Here is a 14,809-nt window from a genome sequence, read left to right as displayed (position 1 = left end):
ACACCCTGCCTTGGCAGGAAAGAGTATTGGGGTCAGATGACCCCTGCCAGATGCCTATCCAGCTTTATCTTAAAGACCCCCAAGGTAGGAGAGAGCACCATCTCCCTTGGAAGCCCATTCCAAATTTTGGCCACCCTTACTGTGAAGAAATTTTTCCTGATATCTAGCTTAAATCTTCTCTCTGTCAGTTTGTGACCATTGTTCCTTGTTACCCCAAGAGGTGCTCCAAGAGGCACAGCATCTCCGATCCCTTGCTGCGTCCCCCTAATGAATTTGTAGGTGGCCACAAGATCACCTCTCAGCCTTCTCTTGCGGAGGCTGAAGAGGTCCAGGTCCCTCAGTCTCTCCTCATAAGGCTTGTCCTGTAAGCCCCTAACCATACGAGTGGCCCTCCTCTGGACCCTCTTGAGTCTATCAACATCCTTCTTGAAGTATGGTGCCCAAGATTGGATGCAGTACTCCAACTGCAATCTGACCAATGCCGCATAGAGGGGAAGTATCACTTCCTTGGTTCTACTTGTCATGCATCTGCTGATGCATGATAAAGTGTGGTTAGCTTTGCTAACTGACAATTCATGTTCATTTTGGAGTCCACTATGAGTCCGAGATCCCTTTCTGCTTCTGTGCTGCTGAGAGGGTCACTTCCCAGCCAGTAGGTGTGCTGGATATTTTTGTGCCCTAGATGCAGCACTCTGCACTTGTCCTTGTTGTACTGCATCGTATTGTGTATTGCCCACTCTTCAAACCTGTCCAGGTCTGCCTACAATCATTCCCTACCCTCCGCACTTCACCCCGCAATTTAGTATCATCCACAAACTTGGACAAAGGACACTTCACACTCACATCCAAGTCACTGATGATGATATTGAAGAGTACAGGTCCAAGGACTGAACCCTATGGGACCCCACTAGCTACATCCTTCCAGGTTGATACCGACCTGTCTACTACCACTCTCTGGGTGCAACTGCTAAGCCAATTTGCCACCCACTGGACCATGTAAACATCTATGTCACAGCCTCTTAATTTATTTATGAGAATGGGATGAGCTACTGTATCGAAGGCATTGCTAAAATCCAAGAACATGACATTCACCTCTACTCCTGCGTCTAAGCATTTGTGTCCCTGTCATAAAACAAAACCAGATTGGTCAGGCATGATCTACCTGCTACGAATCCATGCTGGTTTTCCTGCTGCATTATTTTTCCTGCTGGACTCCCACAAATATGATCCTTCATAATCTTTTCAAAGACCTTTCTAAGGATGGAGCTGAGACTGATTGGCTTATAATTACTCGGATCCTCCTTCCTCACCTTCTTGAAAATAGAGGACATTGGCCCTTTTCCAGTCCTCCAGGACCTGACCTGAATGCCATGAGTGCTCAAACAGCTATGCCAGTGGTTCTGCTATGACCCTGGACAATTCTTTCAGTACCCTCAGATGGAGTTCATCCGGGCCTGCTGACCTGAACACATCAGGTCCATCCAAGCGACTCTGCACCAAGTCAGCATTGACAGTTGGTGGGCTGGTGTCCCTCTGATGCCCATCTAAGAACCCATGGTGTTAAAACAGCTAGAGGGGAAATCCTGTCTCCATCAGTGCTAAGAACAATGGAGCTGCATTAGTTTGAACAATGGGGAGAATTTTTAAAAAGAAGAAATTTCTAGCAGAGACAAAGCTTATCTGTAATCTTCTAGTATTTAAAGGGTCCAGGACAAGATACAGAATCAAATATCTCGTTGTACTATTTTTATATCAATTTCCTCCATCCCATTTTACCACTTTTTTCAGGCAGTTTTCTACTACCCTTTTTGCCTTTCTATTTTCCATTGGAAACCACCATTTTTCCTGACTTTTCTGCTTTTCCCAATGCAACCTTTTAAATTTAATTTAACATAATTTTTTTGATGACGTACATTAAAAATAATCTCTGATCAAGGTATAATCAAACATATGTGGAAGTACCCTACATTACACACCGATCAGAATTCTACTACAAATGCTCATTATACAATTAGTAAATTCTTGTGTAGTAAATAACAACCAATTTTCTGCAAATCTATCAAAGTAATTACTTTAACAGTGAATTAAGATGAATTACAAAACCTTAAGTGGATTATGTAAATGAAGTAATCCAGAAAATAAAATGAGATTTTGTTCAAAAAGGCAATCATGTAAAAATGGGGCTTGATTTGTATTTCTGTACTAAATATATTCTTTTTTACAAGTAAAAGAAACCCCTCAGCTTTTTAAATTTAACGTATAATATGGAAATTAAGCTGTATTCTTTTTGCTTCCTACAGCACCACTAATAATAAAGGTTTTGTTTTAATAAGTTTGTTCAAGATTCAAAATGAATGGAAAACTCAGCTAATGTTCACTATCATGGCTCCGAATTGCTAAAATGGTACAGGCAACAACATTAGCAAAGCCTGGTTTTTGTTATTTGGGGTTAAACATGTGCCTTAGAAGACACCCAGAAAACAAATGTATAGAATAAGACAAGATCCATTTCACAGTTATTTTTCTAAATGTAACCACACACGTTACCATCTCAGTGTGTTGAATTAGTTTGGAGAAGGTAGGATTAAGTTAAATTTTATTGCTGCTCTGATGTGGCTGGCCAAAATTCTGCAGGGTGAATAAAACATAGCAACTTAAGCTTTGCTGCACAGTATCTTTCAGAAGAAAAATGAACACTCTGTGCTTTGAAAATTAAATAATTATAATTTCATATCTAATTTTCTGCAGTTTTTTACCTCCTGGGTCTAGTTTTGTGAGGACTATCAAGACGGTGGGTTTAAAGTCATGCCAAATGGAGTTTAAGAATTTTGTTTTTTTTGAGTGGAGAACAAAAAAAGTATTCTGGGATAATTAACTTAAAAAAGGGAAGTCTGGTTATCTTATTGTCAGAGAGTCTCTTGCAGAGGGGTGCTTCCTTATAATCACTGTGGTCTTGTCTGGTCTCTGAGGCTAGGTAGAGAACTTACTTATACAGGTTTATGTGTAATCGAAAACAGGTCAAAATCTGTAACAGAACAGAAGTTTAGTGTCCACAGACTGGTTTAAAAATGGCAGAACCCAGTTTAAGATAGACCTGGATAGATGTAGCATTGGATTTAATCAGTTCATGTTAGACCAGTCTATTGAACTTCTGTTCTAGATCCCCTCCTGACTCAAGTTAGATTGCAATCCCCTAGCATCCCAGGATGCTTTGTGGCTCTCCCACTACCCATTTGCCCCGACACAACAGATGGGCTAGCCTTAGCCTGCAATCATCTGCTCCAGTGGAGCACCGAAATAACCCCACCCCCCAGGCTGCCTGAGAGCTAAGATAGCAAAGCCTCTTCACCATAGTCTCACCCTCCCTTGTGAGCTGCTGCCTCACACCAGCAGGAGAGGTGGGTGGGGGGGAATGGAATCCCATGTCTTAGCCTAGACCTTGCTCCCTAGCTGGGGTCTGCCAGTGAGAGGCAGTGGCTTGGCTGGCTAACCAGGCAGTGGGGCAGCAGAGGGAAAGCTGCACTGTGTGGGCCACTTCAAGCTAGGCAGACCTCAGCTCATGGGGGGATGGAGCCAGGGTGAGGGACTCCATTCCTTCACCCCTGCCAGTGAGAGGCAATGGCTCACCCAGCCAGCTGGGTAGAAGGGGGAAAGCCCCCACCATGGGTTCCCACCTACCCCAGCTGGGCAGACTTCAGCTTGGAGGTAGTCAGGGGAAGGGTGCTCTGTTTCCTCCCCCCACTGCTCAGAGGCATCGACTCATCCAGGGGTGGCACTGTGCAGCTTGGTTCAGCTGAGCAGGGGCACTGGTGGGGTGGGAAGCCCCTGCCATGTAGGCCCTCTAACTGTGTTGATTGGGCCGGGGGGGGGGCAGGTCCATGCAGTGGGGGGCATCCGCTTCCTTGCCTGTGTCATAGCAAGGCTTAGGACAGATTCTGTGCTGGCTCTCCACCTCCCTGTGGCTGACAGTCGGGGGTTGAGGGCACGTTCTGGGGTGCCAATCATGAATGGCCCCTGTTGGCTGGATTTGGCTGCCCTTGGCAATATCTGGCATGCTGAGAGATGTGCAGGAGTGTCCATCTTCTGGCCTCAGCCACTGCAGGCATCTGCCTGCCTCTCCCTACCAAATGGCAAATGTGAGTTGCCATCCAATCTAGACAGCTTAGAGAAACCTGTGTTTGGACTGATTCTGCTTCAGGCTTTTTGAATGTCTGTTTTTTCCAGAGAGTACCCCACTGAAGTCAGTCCAGGAGTAACTTCTGTAGTAGGGTGTAGCACTGGCTCCATCCAACTCTGAGACTCTCCTCTTTCAGTCCCAGACCTTCCCTGGTTGTTCCATGGCCTTGACTCAAGGAACTAACTTCCAGTTCAGCTCCTGAGACAGACTTTCTTTCTTTCTGGGGAGAACAATTGGAATGTGACGTTCCAAAGAACAAAACAGATACCTCTTCAATGAAAGCATTTATTGGGGTAAAGGCCACTTAGCAAGTGGTTCTCCACCCCTCCAAAGCATTCAGTAGTCCCTCTGTCCAGTTTAATCCACACAGTCCTTGGCACCCAAACGTTACACAGCTGTTTCCTTTCCAGTCTGCCCAGCTCCAGGGCCCCAAACACTGGTGATGCATAAGGGTGCACGCAGGTGCACATGCACTCCCTGAGATTGGCCAGGAACCCCCTTGAAGTGCCAGCTGTGAAACCGGAAGTACTGGTGGAAGGCATTTCTAGTTTCGCCATTGGTGGTTCCAGGCTCAGTGATCAGCCACTGGGGGACACCTTGCCCTGTTGGCAATCTGGTGCCCCCCAGACTCAGGAGGCACCAGTTGCCCATGGCCCCAAAGCTGTTTTGTTGGCCTCAGTCTTCAGATTCTGTCAACCAGGAGCTGGCACCTTCCTTGTCTGGCCTGCTCTGCCCATTGTCATGTTTATCTTATTTCCTCAGCCTCCTGGGTGTCACGAAATATATGACCTTCACTGATTTGGTAACAAAACTATTGAAGAGTACCTGTTGATTCTAGAGGTTCATCTTGTCTTTTCCCACAAGTAGACAAGTCTGGCTTCACCATCTCTTTAACACATTCTTTCCCCCTGTAAGTTATGCAGGATGAAACTGAGGCACATGACATTATTACAATATGAACAACACAATTAACAGAGAAATATTACAATAAAACACATAGCCAGTTACACTCATATTTTGTATGAAACATATCTTAAATATTTGACTAAATAATGATGTTTAAGTTGCCAAAGGTCTGCAAAATTTGTAAGTGAGTATCTAGTAAGGGCACAAAAGCAGGCTATCCTAATGTGAAGAAAGGAGTTACCCTGGTGTGAAGAAAGGATAGGAAGTGCTGTAAGAGACTGGCTTGGCTAACCAGCACACTCTTCAAAGAGTTGAAACTAAAAAAGGAATCTTACAAAAGGTTGAAACTTGGCCATATTAGTTGGGATGAATATAAAAGTATCACACAGGCAGCCAGGGGAAAAAACAGGAAGGGCATAGCATGAATTGAGATACAGCAAGCAAGGCACATGAAAAGCAATACAAAAAGAAGCACTCTACAAGTAAATTAGAATTAAGAGGAAGACCAAGGAAAGTAGGTCCCTCAATGAACAGGGAGGGCAGTCTACTAACAGATGATGCAGAAATGGCTGAAGTACCATATTTACCAGAATCCAAGATGACTTTTAATTTAAGATGACGCCCCCACTAATTAGATTCCATACAAGGAAAATTATATATTTTTACAATTTTCTGCATTTCAATCCTCCTCAGCAGATTCACACATAAAAAATAGAACACATCAGCAGCTGCCATTTAGATTTAACTACTAGATTATTGCAAATCTCTTCTCTCATAGAGAAGAAAGGAAGAGTAAAGGTAACAAATCTTGCTTTGCCCAGTTCAGGCTGACGAGAGTACTAGGAAAAGCTTGCATTCCTGATGAAAAGTGGATAGGACTGGAATATAGGGTAGATGGAAAAGGGTGGAGATTTAGCTATGCCTTACCTTCCCATCCTGCCCCCACCTCCAGTCACTGGCCATAGACTAGCTGGCTAGGCACACAATGGAGAAGGCGCTATGCAGGTAATAGCTAAATAACTCCTGTGCCCCCAAAGAGAACAGAGCTGAGGAGGAACAGTGAATAAAACAATTAATTCCCTGACCTGCTCTTGAGGAGATGCAGCTACGTGATGCCTCATACTCAAAACAGATTGTAAAGTTACTGTCTAGACTTATACATTTTAATGTTACACTTTCTACCTGTGCATGCATTCATGCTGCCTCTGTTTTAAACAACACAGTGTTGAAGCTAACAAGTCCCTGCTATGCATGCTCAGTTCCACAGTGCACTTTCTTTGTGCATAATTTTATTTGCTGTTCATTTTTTTCAGACTTAACAAAGCATATAACCTTCAGTGAAGGCTCCCTGTATGCAAAGATTAATAATCAAGGGTTCAGAAGTTGCCGAGTTATCTCAGTGGAAAAATAATGCTTTTTGTTCTTCTGAAGAGGGGAAAATATCTGTTTTGTTTTTTTCATAGTATTCTTATAACTCGAAAATGACTGAAGGGAGTTTCCTTTAAACTTGCCAAAACCAGTTTGCTCTTAGGAAGTAGAACAAGTACTCAAACTTTAACCCATAATGGAAATTTTGAAGAAAGCTATGAATTATTATTAATTAAAATGTTTATCATAATGCCTAGAGACCAATGGAGAATTGGGCTAGCTTCCTCTCTATTGTGTAAAGTAATAAACAGCCCTTTTCTTGGGGAGCTTACAATTTAAACAAGACAGGCATCACTTAGAGCAGCTATTCTCAAAGGGTGTGCTGTGGGAGCAGCAGAAAAGCACTGCAGAAAGTAGGCTAGAAGGGAACCCCACCCGGCTGGCTCCACACAGCAGGATGAAGCCCCTGCCAGGCCAGATGGGGCCCAGGGACTGGATTCAGCCTGCAGACCAGTGAGTGGAATGTGCTGCCAATTTTAATCCAGAAAAAAGTATGTCCCAGATATCAAAAGCCTGCAAAACAGGGAGCTAGGGGAACAAGTAAAAAGAGGTTTATCGCCCTGCCATGAGCTATGTGCAGACAGTCCTATCATCAAAATTGTTTTGTTGCCTCAACCATAGGGTTAACAACTAAGTAGTTTGGGTTAACCAATTACTTTAATAGGCTGTGGTTGAGGATATTACTGCATCCTATAGCAGAATGTATCCACACAGAATGTGTAATATCAAGAGTAGAGAGGCTGCATATTTACTGTTTCATCATAGCGAAGTGCTTGCACAAAATATTTAAAGGATCCTATAAAACTGCAGAAGTAAAGTGCAATGTGTGCAAGCCATGGAGCAGAATGATTGTTATTTCTATTTATAACTACATGCAACCTTTTAAAACAGCTAGATTTTCTCTTTCACTATTTATTCTAATATAAATTCAACTTGTTGCATGTTTTAAGAAAGGGTGGTAAGATGAATTATGAAAATAGAATATACAAAATTTTGAACGCAGGGATTTGTAGATCAAGCCAATGTAGTTAGTCTCTTGAATCCAAAACTGAAAACTGCTGGGTTTCCCTCCCCAGAGAAAGGGTCCCAAGTGTCACGGTGGAACCCGAACGAACAGGCTGGGTCTAGCGGCGGTGGAGTTCTGAGTGACACGGAAGCTGGATGTTCCTTAATTGAATAGGTTTATTAACTTACGCTTGGTAGAGCGCAGGTACGGAGTCTTCAGTTACAGTTAATAACGTACAACAGGGAGAACCTGTTGTCCCACGGGGTTCGCCGACAGGCCCTTGCTTTCTACTCCCGGTGCCGGAGCCCGGGAATAGGTGCGGCTGCCTGTCAGGTAAGTCCCAGGGATGGTCAACAGTTTATAAAGGAAGACAAATAACAAACAGAACTGTAACGCGTCGGTGTCGCCAGTCCACAGAACAGTTGGGTAGCCGAGATGATTGCCGAAGTCAGGAGCCAGGTAAGTCACGCCGAGGTTGAAGTCAAAGTCCGTAGGGGTGATCCGGAATCGTGGTCGAAGATGGTTGGAAGCCGAAGATCAATACAGTTAACGATACAGAATGCCAGGCGGGGAGAGAGGCCAATAGGCCCAAGGGCCTAACTGAAGGACAGTCCCTGAAGGAGTCAGCCACTGTCTCCAGTTAAGCGGGTCTCTCTCTCTGCCTCTCTCTCTCTCCCTCTCGCTCTTCCCCTGTGTGGGAGGGGGCTCACTAGGCTTTTATCAGAATTTTGGTAGCCAATCAGAATGTAAACTCCACAGAACTTTCTAGTCTGATTATATAACATAATTGGGCATGCGCACTGTTATCCTCCCTCACACTGGGCATGCGTCTGACAGGGAAACTAGGTCACCCTTGAGTGACAGGCCCATAGGTCATGCAAAGGCCACGTGCAGGGCCTGTTACTATGACGCTTACAAGAGAGCCTCTGCACTGGCAGCACTCACAGAGCAAATTTCCAAGACAAAAACTTTTAGAATGGGCAAATTATATCTTCCTGAGACTCTGATATTTTAGAAATGCCCGTACATTGGTCTGCCTCTGTTGAGTTCACTAGTGATTTATTTCAGAGGAAGCCCTGAGTCACAGAGTTGAGAAACTGAAAGAGTCATCAAAAAGTTCTCTAGAAATATCAGATGTTATTAAAAAAAGTAATACAGGAATTACCAAGCAACTTTAATTCCAAGTATTTATTTTCTTTTCTATCTTGTAATCTTTAATTAAATGATCTTTTGATTTAATAGTGGAATCCTAGAAATTTGAAGGATTACACATTATATAACAAGTAACATCACCATTAACTTAGCTTTTAAAATGGAGCCTCATGAACAAGCCATTATGGAGAAATGGAAAAAAATTGGAATTTCCAGGAAAGAAAACAGTTTGAGATACCATATTCCAAAACACACTGGAAGATTTTAATCCTCGAATCTAGCCTTTTCAATGTACATCCTCTTGTTATACTAAATTATGACAAGTTCAAAAGCACAGGACTCTGACTGCATTTCTTGTTGAGCCCAATTCTCAGCATGACTATGAGAAGTGTACAGTTTATCCATAGTTTCAACAGTTATCTGCCTGCCACATTATGTAAAATCAAAGGATAATGTATTTAAAGAGTACAAGATAGGATATAAAATAAATAATTGGAATGAGGCATGCTTGGTAATTCATTTTAATAATTAGGGAAAAAGCACAGGTACAATTATGACATATTTGACATAGTTGTTAACCTTCGCACTTCAGTTTGGATGATCAGCAATGAAGGGACTTAACTGCTATTCCAATGATAATTTTTTCACTTTTAAAAGATTATTTTAAAAAAATACTTCACTTTTCAAATAAAATTGTTTTAAATTAACACATATTTCTTTATGGATTTCTAACTTTAACCAAATCTTAAATTACATTTTTATTTTGGAATTATTATGAATATTTAAAAAAAATATAACTAATTTACAAAAGCAAAGATTAGTTTGGACATTTTTAAAAAACAAAGAGCAGCAATAGGGTGGTGGTAAAACAATAGGGTGATGCTGGGTGGTGGAGGGACTGGCTGAGACACGAGGATGCTGAAAGTATGGAGCCATGTAGCAAGGCAGCAGACAGGAGTCTGGCCTCTGCTGGCTGGGCTGATTAGGTACACTTTACATCTGCAGTCAGCATCCATACTGCAGTTAATTACTCCTCTGTAAGGTAGTATTGCCCCCAACAGTACTGTCTTATGGCAGCTTTAGTATACTGAGGCCTACATCGCACATGTTGATGGCGACACCTTACTCCACAGCTAATTAGTCTACTTCACAGTAAAGCATGCATGTAGATGCAGCCAGTGGGATGAATTGTCTGCTAATATCTCTATTAATTTCATTTTAAAGAAGATGTACAGCAGAAATGAATTTTGGTCATTGTTTCCAGATTAACAATTTCTGGGTTTTTTTTTTAATCACCTTATCTTTTTTGTCCTCCAGATTTCTTATTTTAGCTAATGCTATTATATGCTATGTCCATATTCCAATTATATTGGTGTAAATATATTGCCAGCAGGTATATCAGTGCAGCTCTAGGATCTGGCCCATAATTTCATTTACCATATAATACACTTAATCACAGCACTATAGTTTCCTTTAGGGTGGTCAGTGGTGGAAACCCATTCTTCAGAAGTGCTTTCTTGTTAAAACATGACAGCTTTCTGTCCATGTCTCCTTCTATTGGAATGTTAACTAGCTTGATTAGCAGAAGTATCCTAGAAAGATCTTTGTTTCCAGAAATGCCTGAAATACAGTTTATCATTGGCATTTAAATAAAGCTTGTTGATAGACACTTAGAAAATAATACCAGAAAGCAATAGAAGGAAAATAAAAGCACATATATTTGGAAAAAAAGATTTTAGATTTGCTTAATATGATAGGGGTCAGATAAGACAATCAAAGGAGTCTCATAATGGGGGTGGGGGGAATGAGCCAAACTGATTTAGAAATATACATTAAGCCAGTGCTTGAGATTTGTAGAAAGACTCATCTATGGTCATATAAATCTGGAACCAGTATGAACTTATTGTTTTTCTTAATAACACTCACAGTTTGGTTAGCTATGACTGGTCAGCATATATTGCTGTGGCTAACAGTTTTCATGTTTGCCCTTCACAACAACCTTTAAAACTCTTAAATGTTTGGACCCCTACTTCTTAGGCTATAATTTGATAGAATTCACGCTTCAGCAAAGCCTTTAAAGTAATTTCCATTTGTAGCCATTACTCGTGAATGGGTATTATAACTTGGGAGTCCAGAGATCACCAACAGTAAAGTTTCACTGCTACTGAACTCATGCCAGTCATAACTACTACAGATGTTTCTTCTGTCAGGCAGATGGGAACTTCATGGATCATTTTTCCTTCTTCCCAAGAGCACATGCCAGATTGTCTAAGACATGAAAACTTGCTGCTTGCCATCAGGTTCAAACTCTGACCTCATCAGAAACTCCAAGGTCTTGTGCAAATCATTGGGGAATCTCAAGATAGAGTAGCTGTTGACTCAAGCATATGCCCATGAAACCACAGAAAGTCCCCTTCCCTTCCCTTTGAGATAAGGGTCCAGTCTTGCACATTTGATATCAAGACTATGTATGCAAAGTATAGTTATTTTTGGCAGATGCCATTTTTACTTTTGAGAATAGTTTTAATAGACCTTGAGCAACTCATCAGAAAACATTAGACTCTAAAATGAAGCCAATGCTATGTAACTCGCATCACGCCTAAAGCTGCACTAATATGTTTTAAAGCTATATTACGACGCCTACTAAGTTAGGCAGAAGTCACAAGACAATTTCATTTACTTCTTCATCAGTAAAACATTCAAATGGGAGAAGTACACTTCACAGAAAATGGGATTTTTCTACAGAGCTCTTGCAACACGGAAAGTTCAGAGAACTTGCTATATAGACCAGCTGCCAGAGGTCAGGGGTGAAATTATTTACAGGTATAACCAAGTCACTGGAGAGCCTCAGCGAGTTTATATTATCACACTTGCAGCCTCATTTTATTTGTCATTTCAAGTGAGTTTAGTGCTTCTGAGCTCTATGTACAAAACTGTTAAAACTGGAGGACCAGGGAAGGTGTCACTGCCAGGGAACCTGCCAGTGACACCTTCTCTTGCAGCAGAATTCTGTACCACTCTGCTCTGCACAGCCAGGGACTCAAGGCCTCCCTACCTCCATTCCAGCTCCCCAGGGTGCAAACTCATATACCTGTGGGGGCAGGAATCAGAGTGGCATTTGTGGAGGGGCTGGGACTTAACTTGTGGCATTTGTGGAGGGGCTGGGGCATACACAAGCCAAAAAAATTGGACATAACTGGTTTATGGTGGTGGAAGAGCTTTTTCTGCTGGTGTCACTACACATCCTTCCATGAACAACAGAGGCCCTCTTCTGTCTGCATGAACTGCACCATGAAGGGGTGCCAGTTGGGCCACCTTGGGTAGAGTCATACACAAGCTTTCATAGTTTACACATCTATGCCAGCAAACCTTTGAAGTGTAGACAAACTCAGCACACTGACAGCACTGTGTTCAGCATATATTGTGTTAATAAGTGGTTTTATGAAAAAAATCCATATCCCATTCATCTATAACTCCAGTTGGTATCCTTACTGAAAATTCCTGGATGTCCCAGGCATGTTAGACTTGGTTCTCTTTGGCGACATGGTAACTCAGGCTCCCAGTACCTATATTGTACTGGCTCTCTGGATAAATAGCAGACTTCAGGTTCCAGAGCTGCTAATCTGGGCCCTTTCCTCAGCATGATTTCACATTAAAGATTTGGAAATATCACTATTAAAGTTTAGTTAAAGGTATGTGCCCAAAGCAAAAACAGTACAGTACTAGTTCTTTATGAGAGGAGTTGTTACAGTTGCCCAAGATAAAAATATCAGTTTTGGGGAGCAGTCACAATAATTTTAATTCAAAAGCAAGGCAAGAGGAAGAGGATGTGATGATGCTGTTGTCACCCATCCTTTAACTGAAAATCGAGTAACAGCATTCTCCCAGAAAACAGGACTCCTGGCTTCTTGAAACCTCCTCAGACTGAAATTCAAGTTCATGTCACTCACCTTCCAGAACTGATCTTTAAGTATTAGACTATGGGCTAGATTGAGAAAGGGGTCCATTTCCCCTGCCGTACCCTGGCCAGCCAACAATGTAGGAAGGCTGGGGGCTGGGTCCAGGAAGAGTACAAGCGAGAGGGAGCTCAATTCACTAACCTAGTGGTTAGGGCACTCAGGTGGGAGGGGGAAGAAATAAACTTTGATCCATTCTCCTGCTTTTATTCAGCAATTGTCTAATGTAGAATGAAGGAACTGCCTTGGCAGCATGAACCACTCAGGAGTCTCTCTGGTCTAGCAGGGTGCCTTTTTCTTGCTTTCCTCCCATTTTCCCACCTATTGCTTACACTTCCCTGCTTACAGAAGTGTAAGCAATATACTCTGCTAATGGATCTTTTAAAATACATTTTACATTCTTCTATGGCCTTATAGTCCCAAAGGGGAGTCAACTTAAACCTAATTTTATCTTACTTGATTTGATCATTTAAATGGTTAAGCCATCAGGGTCACCCTGCAAAACATAAAAGAAAATTCTGTTTGTCTAATTGTTGCTTGTTGCTGCCATGATTCCATCTTATTAAAAGAGTATGACATTAAAAATTGATAGTAGATTTTACTCTCTAATTAAATAATAGTTATAACCCAATGTGGAATTGAGATTGAAGGCAGTGCTGGTCTGGTGCTAAGCAAGTTCCTTCTTTGGAACTGGGCCAAATTATATTTCAAATTTCCAGTCCTGCAGCAAAAGAAGGGCTTTTGTGGCAGTGTTAATGAGCTGCATATTTAGGGCTTGATCTACAGCCCTTGTTGACTTCTCTTTAAGAACTAACATGAAGGTATTGCTGAGCATACTGGCCTTGATTCGTCAAGTCAGGCATTTAAACATGTGTCTATCATTAAACATATAAGTATTTTCATTTCAGTTTCTCTTTAGAATAGTATGTTCCATGGGCTACAGCAGTGGGCTGTGACTAATGAGACTGGATTCTAGTTCTTTGTCTTCCCTCAAACTGCTGGAAGATATTGGGTAAGTCACACCAGCACTGGACCTCAGTTTCCCCATTTGTAAAATGGGAATAATGCCACTGGTGGTTGTTGTTGTTGTAGTTACCCCATATACTCAAATATAAGATGAACCTGAATATAAGACCCCTCCCCAATAATTAGATTCTATTTTTGTACAAGTTATACATTTGTTATCATTTTCTAGGTACAGAATCTATTTATTGGAGGTTTGCCTTTAATTTGTACCTTTCCTACTGCTACAGTAGGAAAAATAAATCTGGGTGTTAGGTAGCCCCCATGCTTTCTACCTCTCCCCACCCCCCGTGAGACCCATAAGCTTCTCTCTGCAGCTTCTCTACACTCCCCCCAAATTCCTACCAGACCCTGAGCACATAGAAATGAGGGCAAAACCCTGCCCTTGAAATAAACATACCTATAGTAATTTACATATAGGAAAATTACTACAGGTACCCCTAGACTTAGTTTATCCAGTATTTTTGCACTTTACCTTTTTTGAAACTGCTGAAAGTTTTAGCAAAGCATAAATACACTTTAAAGCAATACTTTTGCACCATCTTATATAAAGTATAAACTATGCATGATATTAGACCAAAGCCAAAAGTTTCATGATTTACCATATAGTTCATTGGGCTGGGCTCCAAGGAGTCAACAGTCTATCAATCCATTGTAACCCCACAACTCAGTATGTGTGTGTAATCCAGATACCCCCCACAAAGGATCCATGTGCTAATTAGGCCCCATTCATGACTGGCACCAACTGTTCAACATAGCTCAGCTGGAGGAGTGAAGAGGAAGTTGAAATGAGTTCAATATAATGACTTACAATGACTTGAAAAAGAGTTGGCACTGAAGGGAAACGATATGCCATGAGCGCTACCACATATGTTACTCAGATGGGGTACACTAACCTATTCTTGTTAGGTTCCTATCAGTATGTTTGCCCAATATGGGCCATGCATTTTATTAGTCATGCTCAGTGTTGGCTGCATTAAATCAACTTTATAGTTGGTTTCCATTACTGAACTCATGCTGCTTTTGGCAGCAGTTCAATGATAGACATAGAAGATGCCTATGTATCATTTCTTTTATAGTGAAAAAGCTGCGGCACAGTAACTTTAACAGTTTTTAACAGAACAGAACCTTAATTCAATGGCAAGGAGGCCAAGACAATTG

The sequence above is a fragment of the Gavialis gangeticus genome, unplaced genomic scaffold (genome assembly GCF_001723915.1).
Source record: "Gavialis gangeticus isolate Ggan-Ray unplaced genomic scaffold, GavGan_comp1, whole genome shotgun sequence".
Classification (NCBI taxonomy): domain Eukaryota; kingdom Metazoa; phylum Chordata; order Crocodylia; family Gavialidae; genus Gavialis; species Gavialis gangeticus.
This window is presented reverse-complemented; position numbering follows the sequence as displayed.